Here is a 12,509-nt window from a genome sequence, read left to right on the forward strand (position 1 = left end):
GACTTCTCAAGAGTGCTCTGCTGGCTGCTTCTATACTCAGATTAGCTGAGTTCTGCCCATTCCTGACAGGACGCTTTGGGCTCCTCTTATTTCCCAACACCTCCTTTTGGGGAAATAGTTTGTTATTCTCACCCTATCGCCCTTCCTCACATTGGGTTCTCCAGGAAGCAGAGGCTGAGTTAGAGCTAAGAGTGCAGAACGTGTGCCGGGAGGACAGCCGTGGAAGGAACAGGGAGGGAGCAGGTGTGGCTGGGAGTTGATACTGACAGTGCTGCCGTGACAGGGTCAGCCTGACAGGGGCCCTGGAGCCAAGCCTGCCCGTTACAGGAGTCTCCCCGGGTGGGAACGGTCAGGCCTAGCCTCCCCATCTTGCCTGCCATTGGCCACGAACTGCCCCGAAAGAGCGTGACCTTGACCTGAAAGCTGAGCCGGACCTTGATGAAGCTCGCCGCCGGAGGTCGTGAGCTAACTGACACACTCACGCACTGGACCTTCCTCGAAGTCCTTCCTTGAAGGGACATCTGAGTGGCACTTCAGCCTGGGGATTTGCCTGCCCCTCCCTTCTTCTGATTTCCAGCTGGCCTGTCATCACCTGACGTCACGTTATCTTCCACAAGGATCCACAGGAACAATGATGCGGTGTTAGGACACCTCTTGTTTACAGCCAGAGGTGGACGCAGACTGCCTGCCATCAGGAGGGGCGGTTCCGTGTAGAGAGGGAGGTGTCCGGCGCACAGTCTGCTTGAGAGGCCCCGGTCTGGAGTGGAGGCGCCACGGGGCTGCAGGGAGGGAGGCAAGGTGGCCACGGTTCAGGGCGCCCCCGAGGGGGGAGGCCTACCTTGGAGGGCATAGCTCGTGCTAGCCGCTGTGTTGGACCTTGGCTGCACTGGGAGCCCAGGCTGGCTTGTAGTCCTCTGATTCTGGGTAATCTGAGGAAGTGTCGCCTTTGCTTCTCCAGAACTCTCGGGCATTGTCTGCATCCAGCTCATGGCAGAGAGAAGGACTGGGGTAGTTGGCCTCTTCTACCCACACTGAGAGACCACCTCACCCCTCCCAAGTATTCACCTGCCTTCTGGGCCCACCTGAAAATACCTCTTATTTTCCCTAAGGCCCCTTTTCTTACGGGTGTGGGACATATTTTGGGTGTTAACATACCACTGAAGTGGAATCCCTTACAATGTTCATGTGGCGAGAGGCTTCTTCGGCAGTTAGAAGTTGCTGCCCTTTTTCTTTATCTAAACCTGGTCATGATGAACATTAGGATGGGGCACATGCTAAATCCCAAGGTCATTGCCTGAGTTTGTTTGCAGTCAGATGGAAATTTGAATCTCAGCTCCACCTATACCAGCAAGTTCATCTCTCTGAGCCTGTTTTCTCATCTCTCAAAGATGGATCCCGGTGATGTTTGTGTGTAGTTAATACACAGCATATAAAGTTAATCAATATTGGTACCCATTCCCCTTGTCCGTTATAATTTGTATTAGTTTTTGGCGCTTCTAACATAAACACACCATTAAAAGCAAGCTTTGCGTTTTCACGCCAGTGTTTATGCTTGTGCACCCAATAATTTATGGTTTCTTTAATGCTTCACTTGCAGTTATTTTAAAAATCCCAGTAGATAAATACAAAATGCCTGCGCATTTTCCGTGTCTGCACATAATTAAGAACCAGGGACCACAAATGTCAACAGTGTCACGGTTACAACTGGTCAACAGACACATGAAGAGTATACTGATTGGGAGCCCAGAGTTTAAAATTGTTCTGTCCACATCTATAAGGACTTGGCTTATCTATTTTTCTAGGCCAGAGTCCACATCTATAAGGACTTGGCTTATCTATTTTTCTAGGCCAGAGTCCACATCTATAAGGACTTGGCTTATCTATTTTTCTAGGCCAGAGTTCTATTGATTTGGCTTTCTGATAACTGAAATCCTCCAAACTAAGAAGAGTCTTAGAGGATCATGCAGATGGATGAAAAACAGGGAAAATATCCAACAAACCCAGCTTCTAAGGAAGCTTGGAGAAGAAGGTTGTAAAACTAAGAAAGTCAGTCTACAGGAACCTTTGTAAATCATGAGACCTGTTCAGCCCTACCATGCCTGCCAGAGAGCCTTTGAGAAGAAAGAAAAACAGAAAGTCAGATTTGAAAGAATCCACAGTACACTGTGTAGAAGAGATTCAGAAGAACAGTGCCTGGCATTAGCCAGAACACATTAATGGGGGTAGTCATTTTGCAATTTAAGTATCTTTTCACTGCTGAAAAACAGTGAAAGAAGTTCGAAAAAGAAGCCCATGATTTTGATGGAAGCTGTTTTGACATAAGTGAAACCAGGCTTGGCATGAGGTAGGGGCAGGCTCTGGCCAAGCCAATGGAACGGACCCTGGAAGGATTGAGACAAGCTGGGGAAATTGTTTCAAGATGCAGTTGGATCCACTTGAAAGGGGAGGGAAGTGGGGGGCACAGTCATTTCATCAGTGTTTGAATTAGCGTTTGACTAGCGGCATGTGCGTTCAGAGATGCACGGGCCCCCCAGGAGTCTCCCTTCTTTTAGCGCCACCTCTGGGGAAGGGAAGAGGGTGGTGCCTTTTGAATGGTGCACGGTGAGGACTTGAGGATTACTGGCTGGTTGTGAACTCAGATGCAGTTGGTTTGTGGGAAGAGGGACAGAAAGGGAGAATGCGTGTTACTAATTCTCATAGCTGCCAGCAGCTTTCACCGTGGAGGGGCAAGGAAGATGTGGCAGGGACAGTACGGAACTCAGTCCCTGGGTCATCTTTAATGCATTTTTCAGGGCTTGGTGATTCTGAGTCTAGAAGATGACTGACCATAACCTTTGGGACGCAAAGTTTGGCTTCAGTTACCCTTTAGCATTGATAGTAGCCTCTTCCAAGGCAAGACCAAGGGCAACACCATATGTGGAGAAGCACAGGAATTGCCATAGGAAATGCACCTGGCAGGGCTGGGAGGGGATGGTGGATCTCAGGTAAGGCTCAAGGCATGGGGAGTGGGCTGCTTTGGATTTCCTCTTTCTCAGACCTGATCTGTCTTCAGCTCTCAGGGGCAAGTCATAGCAGAGACCTCTGTGATGTAAAATAAGTGTCTTTGGCTGGCCAGTGAGCAGGGCATAGGAAAGACATGGAAGCTTCCTTAGCACCAATCCAGGCAAAAGAAGTACATAAGAGACTTTGGGTCCTGTAGTCCCTGGTAATCTGTCCTGAACAAAAAATAACATGGAGAAAATTTAAAAGGCAATGCAGTTGTAAAATAAAAATGAAAAAATGAAATGCAGAGTAACATGAATATATTAGCATATGATATACATTATATACTATTACATTTGAATGGTGTTTGGAATCCATGCCTGGTTAGCATTAATGAGGAAGGATTTCCTTTTAAAGCAGAGTTGGTTTATGATGATATTGGAACAGTGAGGAAAATCTAGGAGGCCAAATGGGAAAGAATGCGTCCTTCACTTCAGTGCTGTCACGGGAGGAACTTTGAAGAGGCTACCAGGGGCTTTATAGCGTAACCTGGAAGGAATGGTGGGTATTCCCTGGAATAATGTGAGGGGAAAAGATGGGTAAGATGCTGGCAGAGCCACGAGAGCTGTCTCCTCGGGATAATTGAGCATGATCTGAAGGAAAGTGAGAAAGATACCAAAACAGCATGTTTGCATGAATCGAGGTTTTGTACGATAAATATGACAGACAGGATGCAGAAGGAGGTGAAGTCTGGTGACTAAGGATCTACTAAAAAGGAGTTGCTTTTAAGAAGCAAGACACGAGACCATGTATTGTATGATTCCATTGATATGAAATGTACAGAAGTGGCAGATCTATAGAAACAGAAAGTGGTGGCTGGACTGGGAATGGCATTAATGGTAAAAAGGGCATGAGGGATCTTACCGGGGTGGTGAAAACGTTCTAAAACTGATTTATGGTGGTGGTTGCACAGCTTGGTAAATTTCCTAAAAATCACTGAATTGTACACTTGAATGGATGAATTATGTGAGATGTAAAATATGCCTCAATACAGTCATTTTACCCAAAAAAGCGTCTTTTTTTTTTTTTAAATAGAAGGGATCTTTTCATTGACCAGTCATTTTTTTGTGGTGCTTAATATGTGCCAGTGATTGTGCTAGACTGTGAGGATACAAAAATGAAGATCTTTACAAAGGCATAAATAGGCAATTTTCAAAGAAGGCAGAGAAATACTAAGAATTTTGACCTCATTAATCATTACTGACTTGCAAATTAGGACATGAGGTAGCTCTTGACTATCGGACTGGCAGAGATTAAAAAGAGTGACAAGTGGTTCTCTAAGACACTTCTGGTGGGATTCTAAATTGTCATACCCCTTGCTAGAGAAAAGCTTGGAAGTACATACAAAACATTTGACTGTGCTTTTGACCCAGCAAGAACTTTGGACCCAGAAAGTCCACCTAAAGGAATTTATCTTCAGGAGGCTTTAAGTACCATCGATACTCTGACACCTCCCAATTTTTTATCTCCAAACCAATCCTCTGCTCCAACATCCAGATTCAGATATCTAGCTGCCCACACAACCACCACACGAGCATCTCAAACTCAGCTCGTCCAGGACGTAACTCCAGAATAGATCTGTGCGTCAGAATAGGTCAGATAGCCCCACCGCACAGAAGGCTACTCTACCAGCCTCAGGTGATGGCGACTCCATCCTTCTGGTTGCTCAGGCCAAACACCTAGACACCACCTTCCTCTCACACCCTGTGTCAGATCCGAAAGCAAAGGCTGCTGACTCTGCCTTCAAAAACGGATCACGATTTTGGCCACTTCCAACCCTCTCTACTGCTACTCTGCACTGAGCCAGCTTCTCTGTCACTGGAATTTCTGAAGATGATCGAATATCTGGTCTCCCTCCTACCCTTGCTCTACCAATAGTCTATTCTCAACACAGAAATGAAGGGATCGTTTTAAAACATCACATGACTCCACATCATGACTACATATCACGTGACTCCTCTGCTCAGGGGAGTTACCGCTCCCCATTTTGCACAAGTCTTTACAACAGTCTTGCATAGACTGGCCCCTGGTATCTCTCCTACCTCACCGCCCCCTCCCCATTACTCTCCTCCTCACCCTCTCCTCCCCGCTGCTCCTCACACACACCGGGCACATTTCCAATTTACCACTTTTGCACTGGCTCTTGCCTCTGCCTGGAACGTCTTCTCCCAGGCAGCTGCGTGGCCAGCTCTTTCATCTGCTTCAAGTCTTTGCTCAACACACTTAAAATTTCAATCTGACTCTTCCAGCTCCTGGCATACCCTATCCTCTTTATCCTATTCAATATTTTCCATTTTCCATAGCACATCTCACCTTCTAACATACTATTTATTTGGATGCTTATTTGAATAGGTCTATTGTTTAATTGTCTGTCTGCCCCTGCTAAACTGTGAGCTCCACAAAGACGGGCATCAGTGTGTTCACTGCTGTACCCCCAAGTGCCTAGAACAGTGCCTGGCGTATAGTAGATATTCAATAACTATTTGTCAAATGAGTGAATGAATGAATGAATGAATTTGTAACGAGCAAGTAGTAATTCTGTAAAAAAAAAAAAAAAAAAAAATAGCATTATGTCATGAGTGAAAAGGAAGTGAAAGGAGTTCCTATGTACAGCGTCGGAGCTTATCAGTTCCGTCGTGAGGTGAAATTGATTCATTTATGTACAGCAAAGTCTGACTTTACCTGCATGCCCTCTGCCCCCAGGGAAAATGTGACCAACGTCATCAGTGTGAGCTAGCAAAGCTGTGTGCTTGAAGTTCTAAATGGATTCTGGATAGACTGCAGGTTGATGTCATGTAGTCACAAGAGACCCTGATTCACTCACAGCAATTGAATAAAGAAATGCGATCGTTTGCAAATAGAAGCCTAGAGGTTGTCTTTTGTGGGGCAGTATCTGCGGTATGTTTTAAAGGTCAGTTCTTATTGTTGATCAGGCATTTTCTCCTTAATTCAGCTTCTGAATTCCTATTTCCCAAGTGTGTATGGGTGCTTTTTTAAAAGCTTTTATTGATTCATAAAGACATGAGGTACAAGAAAACCTTGGAGGAAAACTGAAACTTCATGTAAACTTATTGCAACATGATAGCAAGGGCCACGCTTCTAGTTCCTTCCTGTTAAAGCTCTATTGGAGTTGAAAATGTGGAATGCGTCCTGGTGTGTAGAGATACTTTGCTGTGAGGGTGGTGAATTTAAATTAATCTTGTTAGTTTGAGAGGTGAATTTTTAAGTTAAATATGAAAATCAATGACACCTTGTTGCATGGAAATCAAAATACTTTTTTCAGTGATCAAATGATTTAGCTGCTTTTTATCGAGTATTTTTCTGCAGTGTCCCCGGACCTGTACCCCTTTACATCCAGAAGCTCTTCATAGGAAACAAAAAGAGAACCAGCTCTTGCTTCAGCACAGAGTGGATATTGCAGCCAGTGGTTGTGGGAGGTGAAATTTAAGCAGGGTAAGGGCAGAACCGTGTATACTTAATGCTGATGGACACAAATGTAGCTGCTGCCTTCGAGGCTGACACACTGAATTTAATCAGTATTTGTGGAGTCAGAGGCTAGAACACCCACTCTCTTTATGACTCCTCTTAGTATAATTCCACCTGTTTGATTCTGCCTGAAAGATTTAATTTCAATATTGTTTTGATGTAAGGTATGTACTGAGTTTTATTTCTTAGTCACTGGTGTGAAGGATAATATGTCACTGAGCTCCTTTGATAAGTTTGATGTTGGGGAACAAGATCAATTATAAACTGAGTTAGGCGGTGTATCGTTCTGCTACATGTCAAGAACTATGATTTTACCCAACTAGTAAGCTAACGAGTTAGCCTGCCACAGTTCCACGGATGCCAGCAGAAGATAGAAGATTCCTGGATCAGGGATGAAAGACAGTTTATTATTCATAGAAATAGCAGTAGCCAGAGGATAGCATATTTGCACCTCTTCCCCACATCCCAGGCCCCCTAGGGCAATGTGGACCTCTGTCCTGGTGTATAGATGGGTATGATTTAAATTTCACTGCTACATCCTGCGGAGGTTGCAGGTTTCAGTAGCTGATCATTTGGTTTGGGTTCAAATGGCTAACATTGTATCATAGGTCAGAAAAAAGATTTTTTTTCAAATATTCACCCTGATTCTTCACCCTCAATCTGTGTATCTCAAGCCAAATTTTATGATAAAAAAATAATAATACACATTTTATACTAAAGAGAACATATTCATTTATTCATATTCTCTGGACTCCAGATAAGAGAGAGGAGGGGAGAGTCGCTGAACCCAGGCATTTGTGCTGCATAGGAGGTGAGAACTAGTAAAAATTGGCTTCCTCAGTTACCTCCCCTACCCAGCAGTTGGAGTACGGCGTTCTAGTTACTTCTACACTAGGCCTAGACGCTGATCTATTTTCAAATCCTCATTGGTGCCTAAGTCCCACCTTCCTCCGCCTGCTCAGAGCTAACTTTCCCCTCTGTGAACTAGCGAGGAAGGAGACTGAGTTCTCTCCAGAAGGGGACTTAGGAGCACACCAAGGGTATCAGTCACTCTTACCAGCATGATATTCAGCACCCAAATTCTGCCTTCGGGGTCCCCCAAAGAAAGTTCGGCTCTTTCTAGGGAGGGTCCTAGAATCTGGGAGAAGCATGCCCCAAATTCAAGGTAGCTGGTAGGCAACACCCGAGAGAGACTACCCTTGGGGAACCTAGTTCCTAAATGAGTCAGGGAAATGATGTTTATCATCTTCCCATCCCCTCCTGGAGAGCTGTCCAAACTTGCCTCCCTCTGTTTCCCAGCCAAGACTTCACTGGGGAATTAATCTATATACTTAACACTTCCTCTCAGCCTATTGTTCTCTGGGAACCTACAGATTTATAACCTCAGACAGCCCTCTGGATTAATTAGGTTTAGCAGGTTTTCAAAGGACCACGAACAGCTTTTCAGCCTCCCATTACTTCTTAGGCGAGAGGAAATCATAGGCAAGAACAATCGATCTCTGTTTGTCCTATGTGTTAGACAGGGTGGCTATTAGCAGCTCGTCTCGCTCTAGAAAACTCAGACCCTGATATAATAACTTGTCTATAAACATCTTCTTGCAGTCAGTGTTTAGTCTCCTGCTGTCTGTACTGGGGACCTGACATACTCAGATGAAGTAAGAATAGCTGCTTTGGTGAAAAGTTCCAGAATTCTTTTATGTGTTCTCTGAGTTATACAAGCCCCTGTAGTTTAGGCCAGGGTCCTGCAATGGCAATCCAGTTCCTCTGAGTTACACGCACACGTGCGCCCACGGTTCTGCCTGGTGGCACCCCTCTGTGGGTTCACACCATGCGCCAGGCATCAGTGATCGATAGCTGGAGCCCCAAGATGATTTCCAGAGGCACCTGGAGATCGCCCCTTCCAAGGGCTTTGGCAAAACAGTCCCAAATATCAAAATTGTACAGCTCCCTCCAGCCCTCTTTTGATAGAATCAGACTATGAGTAAATAATGGGTGTCTTTGGCCTTCCAGCATCTCTCCTGTCTTCGCCTCTCTCTTATCTCCTGCCCCATATCCATCTTGATCTTCAGACTCCAGGCAGCTCTATCCCTTCAGGTCCTCCAAACATCCAATCTCACCTGCCAACCCCTCACCAGGCTCCCACCCCTGCAGAACCCAGACTCCAGAATTATGACAGCATCAAGAAACAGAGAAGGTACTTAAACTTTCCTTTGGATAAAGCACTTTTTGAGGGAAAGGAGGAGGAAGGGATCTAGCCAGACACAATGCTTGCAAAGGCCGAGTGAAATGAAGAACCACAACACATTCCAGAGGGAGCGTTCTAGGCTAGAGCTCAGACCCTCATTTCTGTCCTTTCCTTGTTTACCTTAAGGCCAGCCTGGGATGGTCAAAATCAAATAAATTTTAATTGAATTGAGTGAATAATTTTACATGCCAGAGGACAGTTTCAAATTTTTGGAAGAAACCAAAAAATAATTGTATGGTAGAGAAGCTTCTGAAAAGCTAATTTTACCTGTTGTTAATGAAGAGGAGACCTTCTATTTTTTCTAAGTCACGTGATTGTATTTCGTTTCTGGTTTCTCTGATGTTGACTTTGAAGTTTAAAGATTCTAATGGTGGGTAAGAATCCTACTGAACAGAAAAGGGGATTTGGAAGTAGGAATGAGCCAGGCAGGTGCAGGAAAAGTTAGGCAAGTCATTTAAATACAGATGGAGAGGGGTGTGGCAGCCTTACATTTAAGGTGATTCAAAGAATTGTAAGAAAATTACCCACTGTCTAAGAGTCTCTTTTTCACTAACTTGCTACAGGTGTCCGTAATTCATTCGTTACACTTTGCCTTCGGGATGACCTTAGAAAATACAGTGTCCAGGAAGGAATACAGTAACCTGCCATACAGTTCCCTGAAGGTGTCAGGATCTTATTTATTGCTAGGAAGCCAGGGAAGGACAGGGAGACGGTGCAAAACTAGAGATAAACTCCTCTTGCTTTGTAATTTTGCTGAGTGTGGATCCTGAAGGAATAAAAGACTGTCAGTCATGGAACCTTCCAAGGTTCTTGGAATGCCCGTGAGAGTAGAGATGGGAAAGATATTCAAGATCTTGTACTCCAAAACAATGGACCAGCCTTTTTGGTACTGAAAAGAAGGTCCCGGTGGACAATCCAAATCAAGTTGTCCAGAGTTTTAGTACAAAAAGTAGAGTCCCAAAAGCAGTTTTAGAGGAATTGCCTCTCCAGGTGAAATCTTTTTCAGGTTGATGGTAAATGTCCTGGAGGCCTAGGATGACTTGGACATGAAAGGACTGCTTCTGTTTTTCCAGGTTTTTGTTTTATCCTTGTCACTGGGATGGCTTGCTCCTCCTATCCCTGGAAGTCGAAAGCAACTTAGAGATGATCTATTTTAACACCTTCACTGTGCAGATGAGGAAACTGAAGCACAGGGATGGTAATGATTTAAGAAGCAGAACTGCACAGAGGACGTGCATGGTTGGGAAGCAGATAGACCTGGGTCTACCGGTGGCAGTTATGCGAACTTGGGCGATTTAGTTAATATTTCTGAGCCTCAATTGCTTCTTCTGTCAAGAGAGTTCTTAAGGAGCATCCACTCAGAGAATAAATTCAAAACTTGGCCAATATTATTACATTTGCTGTTATTTTTTTTAATTGAGAAATAATTCACATAACATCACATTCATCATTTTAAAGTGTACAATTTAGTGGGTATATTCACCATGTTGTGCAACCATCACCACTATCTAATTCTAGAACATTTCCATGACCCCCCACAAAAAACCTGTACCTATTAGCGGTCAGTCTCAATTCTCCTCTCTCTCCCATCCCCCCAGCTCCTGGCAACCACTAATCTACTTTCTATCTCAATGAATCTGCCTATTCTGGACACGTCCAATAATGGAATGATATATGGCCTTTTGTGGCCTGGCATCTTTCAGTTAGCATAATGCTTCAAGCTTCACCCATGTTGTAGCATGAACTTCAGTCCTTTTTATTGCTGAATAGTATTCCCTTATACGGATATACTGTATTTTGTCTATCCATTCATCAGTCAATGGAAATTTGGTGTAATTGCCATTGTTTTACATGGTTGGGCCAAAGCTATAACAAAAACTTGGGTGTCTAACTGTCAACCTGGTCCTGTTTTTCCTACCCCCTCCTGTTTTTCATAACATCTGAGCATGTGTATTGGATTAATAGTAGTGGTTGTTCCGAGGAAACCCTTACAACCTGGCTAATTACTCTTATGATTTTATATCTTTAAAAGATTTTATCCAGTATGGAAAAAAAATACACAATTCAAAAAGTAAAGTCTAATCTAAATGTAGAAAAATGGTGCGGAGAACCAGGATTCATTTTCAATTTCTAGATTCCAGTCTAGAAATGTCTTCATGCCTCTTCATCTCACTGTAGTTCACAGAACAACCTGAAGTCTGTACAGTATCTTTTATCTACCTGGTTTTTATGTGTAAGTTCATTTCCATGGCTTATAGCCCAGGATCAAAGAAAGTTTTTACTAGCTTTGGTTGATGTTTGAGGACTCTTCTCTCTTGTTCATTTTACTCCAAGGCAAAAATTCAGAATTGTTCTCTTCTTCGGTTAGACAGTCACTGTCATTGCATTGCCCTGACCATGAGGTAGGGGGAATATACGCCCTTGGCTCAGAACTTAGAACATTTCAAACACGACTGGTCACCTCTCCTTATGACCTGGCCCCCTTCCCACATACTGACTGCCCCAGCTCTCAAGTCTGGTTTGGTATACTGGGAAAAGTTCTGTTTTCCACATTGCACTGAAGATGTAGGCAACATAGCCCCAGGCCTTCTCTTTGTGGGGCTTGAAGCCGGGAAGCAGGTCTGACTCGTTAAGGATTTGGTGGTTGACATTCTTTGCTTGGGAACCAGTGACGTGTAGTGTGTGGCAAGATCCCAGTGGTGAAGGCATCCCCTGGGTTCATCTGGGGTTTGTGCTTCCTTATCTCGGGGGGCACTGGTGGGAGATCCCAGCCCAGCCTGACTTCCTGACTTTGAGCCAAGTGTTTTCTTTGCTGAAACTTTAATGATCTGGTCCTGGATGCCGCTAATTACTCATCTCGTTTGAGGTTCTATTGTTATTCTTTAAGACCTGGAGGAGTCATGGTATGTCAGGCTTCACATGCATTATCTGATTTATATGATTTCCTGCTTCTGAGTGTTTGGCAGTCCTCAGATACATGTGAAAACCCTGGCCCTCGTCTTCCTCAGGCTAAACATCCCTTCTTCCTCCCACTATTCCTGGTCGCCACAGTTTCCAGCAGCCGTCTTCGTCCTGGTTGCCCTATGTCTGTGTTTTCCACTTTGTCAGTGTTCCTCTTCATGTGATGCCCAGACTGGAAATGACACTTCACGTGTGCTATGAACCACCAAACTAGAACCATTACCAAGAAATGCACCTGATCCTCATTTCATGCCGCACACACTTGCTGCGCTTCTTTCCTGGCTGCATCTTAATACCAGCCAACCCCTTCTACCCGTCCCCCCCCACCCCCCCCACCCTTGCCAACTCAGGATCTTTTTTTCCCTTTAACTGCTGTGAGGCAAAGGTTCCTCTTGTGCAGTCGATTTTTTTTCCACTTTGGCTCTTTCCAATCTGTGGCTTTTTTTTTTTTTTTTTGAAGTGTAGTTGATCTACAATGTTGTGTTAATTTCTGTTGTAAATTTCTGCTGTATAGCAAAGTGATTCAGTTATTCATATATATACATTCTTTTTCATATTCTTTTCCATTATGGTTTATCACAGGATATTGAATATAGTTCCCTGTGCTGTACAGTAGGACCCTGTTTTTTCTCTATTCTATATATAATAGTTTGCATCATGCAGCTGATTTTTTGATCCTGCGTGCAGAACTGTACACTTCCCCCAATCTATTTTATCCATTTTCCCCTGGGGACTCGCAGTGCTATCCCATCAGAATGTTATGAATGGGAAGCTG

General features: G+C 44.2%; 1 protein-coding gene across 3 annotated transcripts in view; it reads left to right on the top strand.

Annotated features, from left to right (window-relative positions):
* PDZD2 (PDZ domain containing 2) overlaps nt 1-12,509 on the top strand; it is a 193,731-nt gene that overhangs the window by 83,537 nt on the left and 97,685 nt on the right. The window lies entirely within an intron of this gene.

Source organism: Eschrichtius robustus, chromosome 2 (genome assembly GCF_028021215.1).
Source record: "Eschrichtius robustus isolate mEscRob2 chromosome 2, mEscRob2.pri, whole genome shotgun sequence".
Lineage (NCBI taxonomy): Eukaryota > Metazoa > Chordata > Mammalia > Artiodactyla > Eschrichtiidae > Eschrichtius > Eschrichtius robustus.